A 10561-nucleotide genomic window follows, 5' to 3' on the forward strand; every position below is an offset into this window, starting at 1 on the left:
TATAGGGGCTGGTAGCCCCTTTCCCCAGTTTGAAGAGTTATCTATATCTCACGTTGGCACTTCTGTCTCTGATCACCTCCAGGCCTGGTGACCCTCTGAGTATTAACTCACGAAAGGGAAAGATCAACCTCACCTGGGTTTTTGTTGGCTTGTTTTATGTTTCTCGTTAAAACATTTGATTCAACTGCTTTTACGAGCAGAGACCCGACGTTATTGTAACAAATGGCAATAAAGTCAGTAGAGTTTATTTTTGTATTAAGGCCGGTGGTGGGAAAGTGGCTAACTGTGAGGCTATGGGCATGGGGTGACAGAAAATGCATAATGGCATTATTGGTGACACTGGCTAGAGCTGGATGCTTGTGAACAAAGAAAACCTTAGCCATCAGGGTGGGAGGGACCTGGAGAGACTCCTGGAATAACACTGCCATCTAGTGGCCTTTCAGGGTATTGCTACCAGGGCACAAGTGAAGTCCTTCCCGATTGCTCATCATCCCAGGACTCACTATAATTGTCTTAAAACTCCCACAAGTTATGCAAGCTCTTTTTATTTTTTAAATTATTTTATTTTATTTGTTTTTTGGCTGCGTTGGGTCTTCGTTGCTGCGCGTGGGCTTTCTCTAGTTGCGGTCAGCGGGGGCTACTCTTCGTTGCGGTGTGTAGGCTTCTGATTGTGGTGGCTTCTCTTGTTGCAGAGCATGGGCTCTATGCACGCGGGCTTCAGTAATTGCAGCACCCGGGCTCAGTAGTTGTGGCACGCGGGCCCTAGAGCATGCAGGCTTCCATAGTTGTAGCTCACCAGGTCAGTGGTTGTGGCTCGTGGGCTCTAGAGCACAGGCTCAGTAGTTGTGGCACAGGGGCTTAGTTGCTCCGTGGCATGTGGGATCTACCTGGACCAGGGATCGAACCTGGGTCGCCTGCATTGGCAGGCGGATTCTTAACCACTGCACCACCAAGGAAGCCCTGAACACATACCCTTTTTTCCTGCCAAGTGGAGTCAAGGAGGCCAGGGTTTGAATGCTGGCATATCCCTGAACCAGTGGGGTGACTTTGAGCAACTTGATTTACTTCTGAATGTGTTTGCACATACGGAAGGTGAGAATAACGATCCTGATACCCAGCATGGCTGCTGTGAGGATTCATTAGTCTAGGGCAAGCAGAGAGCTCAGCACTTGGTATGGAACAGGGGTGGGGTTATGGAATTCAAAATGAGACAGCTGTAGTTATTATCTTACATGGCTGACCTGCACCCATCATACAGATATGGCACCATTATTTATATTGTGCGTCACCCTCTCCATGTAAGCCCCATCAGGGAAGGTTTATGTCTAGCTCGTGGCTGTATTCCCATAGCTTAGAATAGTTCCTGGCACATATTAGGTGCTCGGTAAATGTTGGTTGAGTGAATGAATGAGAGAGTCACCTGGAGACCCCGCGGGTGGTTAGATATTGGTGGCCAGTCTAATGGCCACTGATTCAGGACTTATTTTTTTGGCCGTGGCCCGCGGCATGTGGGATCTTAGTTCCCCAACCAGGGATCGAACCCATACCCCCTGCAGTGGAAGTGCAAAGTCCTAACCACTGGACCACTAGGGAATTCCCCAGGACTTCTTTTTTGCCTTAGAACCTGGCTAGTCTGTGTTCCAAAAGAGCCTTACCTCATCCCAAATCAGAGGGCCCCAGACATTTCCACCAAGTACCCTTTGTCAGGAAAAGTTATTTTTCTTGGAGAGAAAGCAAGAAGGGGGAGAATGCCTTGTCTTACCCTCCAGTGACAGACAGAGCCTAAAACACACATGCCTACATGGCTCATGTTCTTGGGAGAGACACACAATAATGTGGCATCTGGAAAAAACCCAGGTCAAGACAAATTTGTGACAGTTCCTTCTCTGTCTCTGCTTCCCTGTTGATGAAGTATATAACAAATAGTCCCATCCAGTTTCCTGCTTTTTCTTCTTTCCAAGGAAAACTGAAAGAAAATTTAAAGACACCTGGGCAAAAAAATTCCTAGCTTATAAACCAGCATTTCTCCATTATAACTTTCTACGATGATGGAAATGCCCTATAGCCTGCACTGTCTGGTATGTTGGCCACCAGGCCCACATGGCTATTGAGCCTTTGAAATTAGGCTGGTGCAAATGAAGAACTGAGTTTTTAATTTTGATTAATTTGATTTAAAGAGCCACACGTGACCGGTGGCTACCGAGCACGGTGGACAGTGGACAATGCAGATAGACAGAGGAGGGACAGGAAGGGAGGCTCAAACAGGGGTCAGACCCTGGAAGTCTTGACCAGAAAAGCCTTTCTGTGCTTTTCAACATGGGTACACTGTGGTCAGCTTAGAGCAGCAAATGAAGTCACGTTCCTTTAATATTCAAACCACAGGACTTTGAGCCCTTATCCCACCTCTCTTTCGTCTCTTGCACAGGGGTCCTCCCTCCTGGGAAATCTCATAGTCTCCTTGAGGGCTTCTTTTGCCCAAGGGTCAGTCGTGATTACTCTTACCTCCAGGAGGGAAAACCAGGAATCCTGGTTCTTTGGCTGCTGCCGCCACCTTGGCCACTAGGTGTCACTAGTGGCCACACAGCCACCTCCAAGCAGAAGGCAGGCACCAGGTTGGGGGTCTGGGGACAAATAGGGGGCTGGAGGTGGAGAGGAAGTCAGCTTTTGGAGGGGGTGGAACTCAGGCTCAGGAACACAGTAGAGGCACCAGATCACGTTTATGTCAGGGAAATGTACCCAGGAAGCAGGAAGCTGTATTCCTTGTCTGGTTGTCCTAAGGGAATCCTTCCTGCCTACATCCTGCTGAAAGAAGAGGCTTTTGGAGTATGTACTCTCTTGCCTAGGTGGACCTCAGCAGGCAACCCTCCTCATAAAACAAAGTCATTTGATGTATGTGCTCATCTTGCTGTATGAGCGCTTCATCTTCTCTGTGGTCAATGTAGAAGAGAGAGATTTCTGGCAGCAGGAGAGGGGGACAGACATGGGTCCTGGTCCCTGCGCCACCTCCCACTTCCGGTGTGATTCATGGGAGCAATTCGACTCCCCAAACACCTGTACAGGAGGGAAAATAAGACCTGCCACACAATTTTGCTGCTTTTGATTTTCTCTCCAAGATGAGATTTTAGTTTCCTGACAACTCATTGCTCAGCTTACTGACGGGGCTCAACTCTTGCTAGTTGACTGACTACTAGTTTGAGGGTTATTAATGTAGCTGGGGGAGAACTGAACTTTCTCTCCTGGTGAGATTTAATGCCACTCACCCCAGCCGCAACACTGAAGTCAGAGAGACTGACCTCCAACCAGCTGCTTCATTGGGTATGTCACTTATTTTGCATATGAGGAAACTGAGGCTTAGAGGAGTTGAGGGCAGTATCTACCTTTCAGATGGTGTGATGGTCATATGCCAACTTTGCTGGGACAAGGGGTGCCCAGGTATATATTTGGGCAAACATTACTCTGGCTGTTTCTGTGAGGGTACTTTGGATGAGGTTAACATTTAAATCGGTAAACCTTGAGTAAAGCAGATTGCCCTCCACAATGTGAGTAGGCCTCATCCATCAGTTGGAGGTCTGAACAGGACGAAAAGACTGGCCTCTCTTGAGCAAGAGAGAATTCTCCAGCAGACTGCCTTTGAACTTCATCACAACCTTGGCTTTTCCTGGTTCTAAAGCAGATGGCCTTTGGACTTGAGCTGGAACTTCAGGTCTCCTGGGTCTCCAGGCTGCCAGCCCACCTTGCAGATTTTGGAATTTCAAGCTTCCATAGCTGCATGAGCAAATGCCTTATAAAACACACACACACACACACACACACACACACACACACACACACACACACACACACACACCACACACACACACCCTGTTGGTTCTGTTTCTCTGGAGAACCCTGATTACTACAGATGGCCATGAGGGCTAACTGAAATTACAGTGTGAAAGTATCTAGTATGGTACTCCATACATGGTAGGTGCTCAATAAATGCTACTTTGTTTTCTAACTCTCCCAATTGTCTCGGTCAAGCATTAAATAGGCGCGGAAGGACAGGACGACTACTTAGAAGCTGGGCCTAGAAATCCACGGATGAGTCTGTTTATGTTGCCCATTGTCGATGGAAGACATGGTTTCTGTCAAATTACTTCCAAGAGGCAGACTCTACCAGGGTCCCTCCCTCCCCCACCTGGCTCCAGTCTCCCAAGCCTTAGAATAAGAAGGCACATGGCTTTCTTTGTTCCCTGGCACTAATTGCTTCTGGGTGAGTAACAATGGGAAGAAGAAGATTCCTTTCTTCTTCTGCTCCTCAACAGTCTTTATGAAGCCACACGTGTATTTGGAGCCTGAAAAATGTGGAGGTGGGTTCATTATGCTTCCTTAGATTCATAAGGCCTCTTTTCGTCTGTGTTCTCCTTACCAGTTGATGGCAATTAGAATTACTTTTAGCATATTTGAAAACTTGCTTTTCCCTATTGCACTCTGGAAATCTAAAGTGCTTTGCTACTCTTATTTTTCCTATATATGATTAATATTATAAAAAAAAAACCCTCACGTACCCTATTGCATTTAGGTTCTTTCAAAATACTTTATTATTCTCATAGTTTGGCACGTGTTACTTTTCTAATGCAGCATAACAAAGTACTGTAAGATTAGCAGTCTCCAACACCATCTATTTATTATCTCCCAGCTGTGTAGGTCAGAGGTCCAGGCATGGTGTAGCTGGCTTCCCCGTTCAGGGTCTCCTAAGACCGAAATCAGGTGTCGGCCAGGTTTCTTCTTCATCTGGAGCTCTGTGTTCCCTTTTATGCTTATTTGGGTTGTTGGTAGAATGTAGTTCCTTGTGGCTGAAGGACTGAGGATCCTGTTTCCTTGCTGGCTGTTGGCCGAGGGCGCTCTTAGTTCCTAGAGGCTACCCTCAGCCCCTTGACACTCTGTCTTTTCCCATAGGAACTCATACTCTCAGGCTTTGAACATCTCAGAGAAGGGCTCAACTCCTTTTAAGGGCTCAGGATAATCTCCCTTTTGATGAACTCAGAGTCATCTGATTAAGGACCTTAAGTACATCTGCAAAATCCCTTCTGTCATATAACATAATGACAAGAGTGATATCCTTCACTTTCACAAGTCCCACTCACACTCAAGTAGAGGGGATTATGCAGAGTGTGGATACCTGGGGGCAGGAATCTTGGGCACTGTGTTAGTTTTCCAGCACTGCCCTAACAAGTACCACAAACTGGGTGGCTTAAACAACAGAATCTATTGTCTTGCAGCTCTGAAGGTTAGAAGTCCAAGATTAAGGTGTCAGCAGGGTTTGTTCCTTTTGAGGACTGTGAGGAAGGATCTTTTCCATGCCTCTCCCCTAGCTCCTGGTGGTTTGCTGGTCATCTTTGGCATTCCTTGGCAAGTAGAAACGTCCTCCACTCTGTGCCTTCTTCACATCGTTGGTCCTTCTGTGTGTCTGTGTCCAAATTCGCCCCTCTTATAAGGACACCAGTCGTATTGGGTGCGGGGCCCACACTACTCCATCATGACCTCATCTTAACATCTGCAATGACCCTATTTCTAAATAAGGTCACATTCTGACTGGGGGTTAGGATTTCACCGTATGAGTTTGGTGGGGGTGGGGAGGACACAATGCAGCTCATAGCAGGTGCTATCTTAGAATTCTGCCTACTACAGCCTAAATAGCGTTATCATCCTGATCATCGATATTCAGTGGTTCCTTTTATGATTCTCCTGAAAAATGCCCCAGATTTAGAATATTTTATATATTCCAGTTCCTTTGTCCTTTTTTCCGTCAACTGGGATAAGAAGAATCAAGGATGTGGGGGTGATTGCCCTGGTCGTGGAAATCACATTTGGCTCAAAATTCCAGTAGAATCAGAACAAGGGGGCTTGAGGTTTCCAATCCCCCGTAGTCCTGGAAGGATCCAGGGAGACTAACCTTTCTCAGGCCACCACTAAAGTTTTCTGCAGCTGCTCTAGGTGTCTTTTGTCTTACCAACTGGTAACCTTGGATCACTGTTGGGTTTCCCCTTTTGGAGCGGGCTGGGGTGGGTCTCTTCATGCCACCACAAAGGCCATGCATCTGCTTTCACCTGTTGGCCCTTTCTCCTCTCTCTGATCTAAATCAGGGGTTGGCAACCTATGGCCTATGGACCCAGTTGGTCCACTGCCTGTTACTGTAGTGCTCTATGAGTAAGGTATACATTTTTACACTTTAAAATGGATTAAAGAGAAATAAACAAAAAGAGAATAATATTTCGTGACATTTGGAAATCATCCAAAATTCAAATTTCAAGTGTCATTGGAAGACAGCCATGCTCACTTGTTTACATATGGTGTATCGTGGCTTTCGTGCTACGGTGGCAAAGTTGTGACAGAAATGGCATGGCCCAGAAAGCCTGAAATATCACCATGTGGCCCTTTATAGAAAAGTTTGCCAACCCCAGTTCTAAATGGTGGTGTTTGTTAAGGCATGTTCCTAGACCCTCCGTTTTTGTTTTTTCTTTTGTACTCTTTCTTGGTGACCCCATCTGGTCCCATAAGTTAATTGTCTTCTGTATATTGATGGCTGTACTGAGCTACAGACTCATATATCCAATCCTTCTCTTCTTGGATACCCAATCTTTTCCATCCTGCAGCCCCCTGCCACCCATCAAGCCATCAGCAGGTCTGGTTGATTCTACTATCATAACAGCTCTTGAACCCATTTTAGATCTCCACCGGCATTGCCACCACTGTCACCCAAGCCAGCACTCTCTTGCCTGGACCACCACAATGCCCTCTTAATGCACCTCCTGTCTTGCCCCCTTATCTAATCTACTCTCTACATTGCAACAATCTGTGATCTTAAAACTCACTTTACATCATGCCACTCCCCTGCTTTAAATCTGCTGTCGTTGCTCACTGTTCCTAGAAAAAAAAAATCCAGATTCCTTTCTGTGGCCTCCAGGACCCTACAGAGTCAGGTCCCATCACCTCTCCATGCTCATCTTGCATCACTTGCCTCTCACTCACTCACTGTAGTCACAGTCATTTTCTTTCAGCTCTTCAAATCTGTCAACCCCTTTCTCACCTCAGGGCATTTTATTTATTATTATTATTATTTTTTTTAAAGGTAGGAGAATTTTTTTTTTAAAGATTTATTTTTATTTATTTATTTTTGGCTGCATTGGGTTTTGTTGCTGTGCACGAGCTTTCTCTAGTTGTGGCGAGCGGGAGCTACTCTTCGTTGAGGTGCATGGGCTTCTCATTGCGCTGGCTTCTCTTGTTGCAGAACACGGGCTCTAGGCCCACGGGCTTCAGTAATTGTGGCGTGTGAGCTTCAGTAGTTGTGGCTCGCAGGCTCTAGAGCACAGGCTCAGTAGTTGTGGCGCGTGGGCTTAGTTGCTCCACGGCATGTGGGATCTTCCCGGACCGGGGCACGAACCTGTGTCCCCTGCATCGGCAGGTGGACTCTCAACCCCTGCGCCACCAGGGAAGCCCTCCTGTGACGTTTTAATAAATTTTTGCTGACTCGACATCAAGCTTGGCTTTGTTACTTAAAACCGAGGGAGACCTAATGAATGCAGGAGGAATCTAAGAAAAATTATTGGGGAGAGCTAGATCTTGGGCAACTCCGGAACTGAAGAAGCTTCCCTACCCTCAGCCCCCTAGAGGCCACATCTGCTGTGGTGACTGGCGTGCTGTTTAATGCTGTCCCTGTCTTAGAGAACCAGCTGCTACTTGATTTAATAATACATTAGTAATACATATTCTTTCCTTATCGCATTAGCTCAACAAATTTAAGGGAAAAAAATCACTAAAATTTGTCTTTCGTACTTTTCCCCTCTTGCCTTTAAAACCAACTACTGCAGCTGCTAACAGAGGTCTCTCTATGCAGAATGTGTTTTGTCCTTCTGGAGAAGACAAAAGAATTATTAAAAGGGCAGGCAGCTGCTTGTAATGACGGGAGAATGCAAAGCGTTTGTCAGCATTAACTCTTCTCTCCTTCCTCAGCTGGATCGCCATGGTCTTCCTCTTTATCCCTTTTTGGCTCGTGCTGTTCCGTTCCAGGAGTGTAGAGGCCTTCACCCTGCCTGTCCTGCATCGTCTGTGTTAAACCTGCACGAGTCTCACCTCTAAGACTTTGAGCAAACCTAACAGCTGATAAACTCTACCCTGACTTATGGACACAATCTCCCTTTCTTTCACAAATGCTCGGATCATGCAGTGTTCTAACGGGTATTTGCACAGCAATTTTGCACGATGGGGATAATGACAGAGTCTGCCTCATGAGGGCGCTGTGATAATTAAATGAGATAGGGCCACGGGTTTCAAACTTGGCTACACATTAGAATCGCCGGAAGAGTTTCAAAAATCCCATTGCCGAGCAGCACCTAGATATGTTCAGTCAAAATTTCTGGCTGTGAGAGCCATCCGTCAATATTTTTAAAAAATCTCCCTAGCTAACTCCAATGTGCAGCCACATTTTGGAGGCAGTGAGATAGTACTCGTTTATAAGTATTCAGTAAATGGTAGCTGTTGTATTATTATAATTAAAAATGGAGAATTACCCCAGTTGAACAGACTGCTGAAATTGAGGGCTTAGTAGGACCCAGATTCATTTTTTTAAATACTTTTTTAATTAATTTATTTTTGGCTGCACTGGGTCTTCATTGCTGCGTGCGGGCTTTCTCTAGTTGCGGCGAGCGGGGGCTCCTCTTTGCTGTGGTGCACGGGCTTCTCACTGCAGTGGCTTCTCTTGTTGCGGAGCACGGGCTCTAGGCACATGGGCTTTAGTAGTTGTGGCACGCGGGCTCAGTAGCTGTGGCTTGCGGGCTCTCGCGTGCAGGCTCAGTAGTTGTGGCGCACGGGCTTAGCTGCTCCATGGCATGTGGGATCTTCCCTGCCCAGGGCTTGAACCCGTGTCCCCTGCACTGGCAGGCAGATTCTTAACTAACACTGTACCACCAGGGAAGCCCCTCATTTCTTCTTTAATTCATCTATCTAACAATAACTGAGCGTTTACTACCTGCTAGGCTCTATGCTAACTTACTCCTCTCCACTTGAAAGTAAAAAGATAGTTATCGCCTTCAGAATGAAATTCAAGTTCTTTAGGACAGTCTTCCCACACCCCCAACCTCGCTTTCTGTGTGCTGTTACCTGCCAGGGCCAGGGCCCACATGCTTGTGAGCTCCAGCCACTCCCAACTATTCATAACGTTCCAGGCCCTCTGTCTCTGGGCCCTTCTCCATACTCTTCCTTTTGCTTAGGGTGCTCTTTCCACACTCCTTCTGCCTTTTCACTTGGCCTACCTTATGGGATAGAATTCCTGGTACAGAACCTGTAGGACAGATGGGTGCCTAGCACTCCCTGACAGTCCCGCATCCCCCATCCCCCCTGATGGGCAGCTGGCCGATGTCCTCTCATTGTCAGGATTCCGTGAGTGCCCTGCAGGGGTGAATGATTAGTTCTCAAGGTCTTCTCTCTGCAGAGAGGCTGGGCCAACCTCTCTCTGCTCTTCCTCAGGCCTCACTCTGGAGGAAGACTGCGCAGGCCCAGGCAGGTTTTCTTTCCTGTGTCTTGCTTAACTGGTTCTGTTGTTCCAAGACCCCAAGAGCTGCTCCCCAGGGCTCCTCTGAGGGAGAGAACTTTTCCTCTGGAATCATCCAAGAGAGCGGGGCAGCTCAGAGCTCCATACTCGGAATGGCCTGAGGGAGGCTGGGTCTTCCGTGGCCACTACATGAAATCCCACAGCGTTGGCAGCCTTTGGCGAGTAATATGACTTTATGACCAGAGTTAACCCCTGAATACTATGGTCCAAAGGAGAGAGACCCTCTGGTGCATCTGTACCTGCAGGCACCTAACATAATGGGTGAGGGGCTGCGAGCTGTGAATCCTGCTGAAGGAGGGACTGCTGTTAGGAATCTTGTAACCCTTTCCTCACGCTGACCTCCAGGGTGGTCCTGCTTAGAAACATCCCAGTGCCTTCTCTCCATTTCTGAGTCTGTCAGGAGGTGGTCTAAGGGCATAGACTTGCCTGTCCTGTCCCTGGGCCGACAGAGCTCTTTCTATAGGAGCCAACCAAGAAGACCTTACTCAATGTTCCAAGTCTGTCCAGACACACACACACACACACACACACACACACACACACACACACACACACACACACACACACACACCCCTTGATTCTGGCTTTTCCAGCTCCAGACCTGTGCCACAGTACCTCCTTTCTGTTCCATCCTTCAAGATTCATATTCTACTACTGGGCATGGGGAAGGGGAAATCTGAGTGTGTTCTATACATAATCTCACCTAAACTTTTGCAAAAATCTTATGTAGTTGGTGTAGTTATTCCCATTTTACAGAAGAGGAAACGTTCTTCCCAAGGTCACCTGGTTGGAATACCGGTTAACTTTTGCTATGTTACAAGTCATCCCCAAAACTAGTGGCTTAGATCAACCTCCATGTGTTTAGCTCACAACTCTAGAGATTATTTGGCTGTCAGCTGGGGTGTTGGGAATAGGGCACAACTCATCACATGATCTCTTTCATACTCCAGCAGGATAGCTGGGGCTTGTTCA

Source organism: Neophocaena asiaeorientalis, unplaced genomic scaffold, assembly GCF_003031525.2.
Source record: "Neophocaena asiaeorientalis asiaeorientalis breed wild unplaced genomic scaffold, Neophocaena_asiaeorientalis_V1.1 scaffold260, whole genome shotgun sequence".
NCBI lineage: Eukaryota > Metazoa > Chordata > Mammalia > Artiodactyla > Phocoenidae > Neophocaena > Neophocaena asiaeorientalis.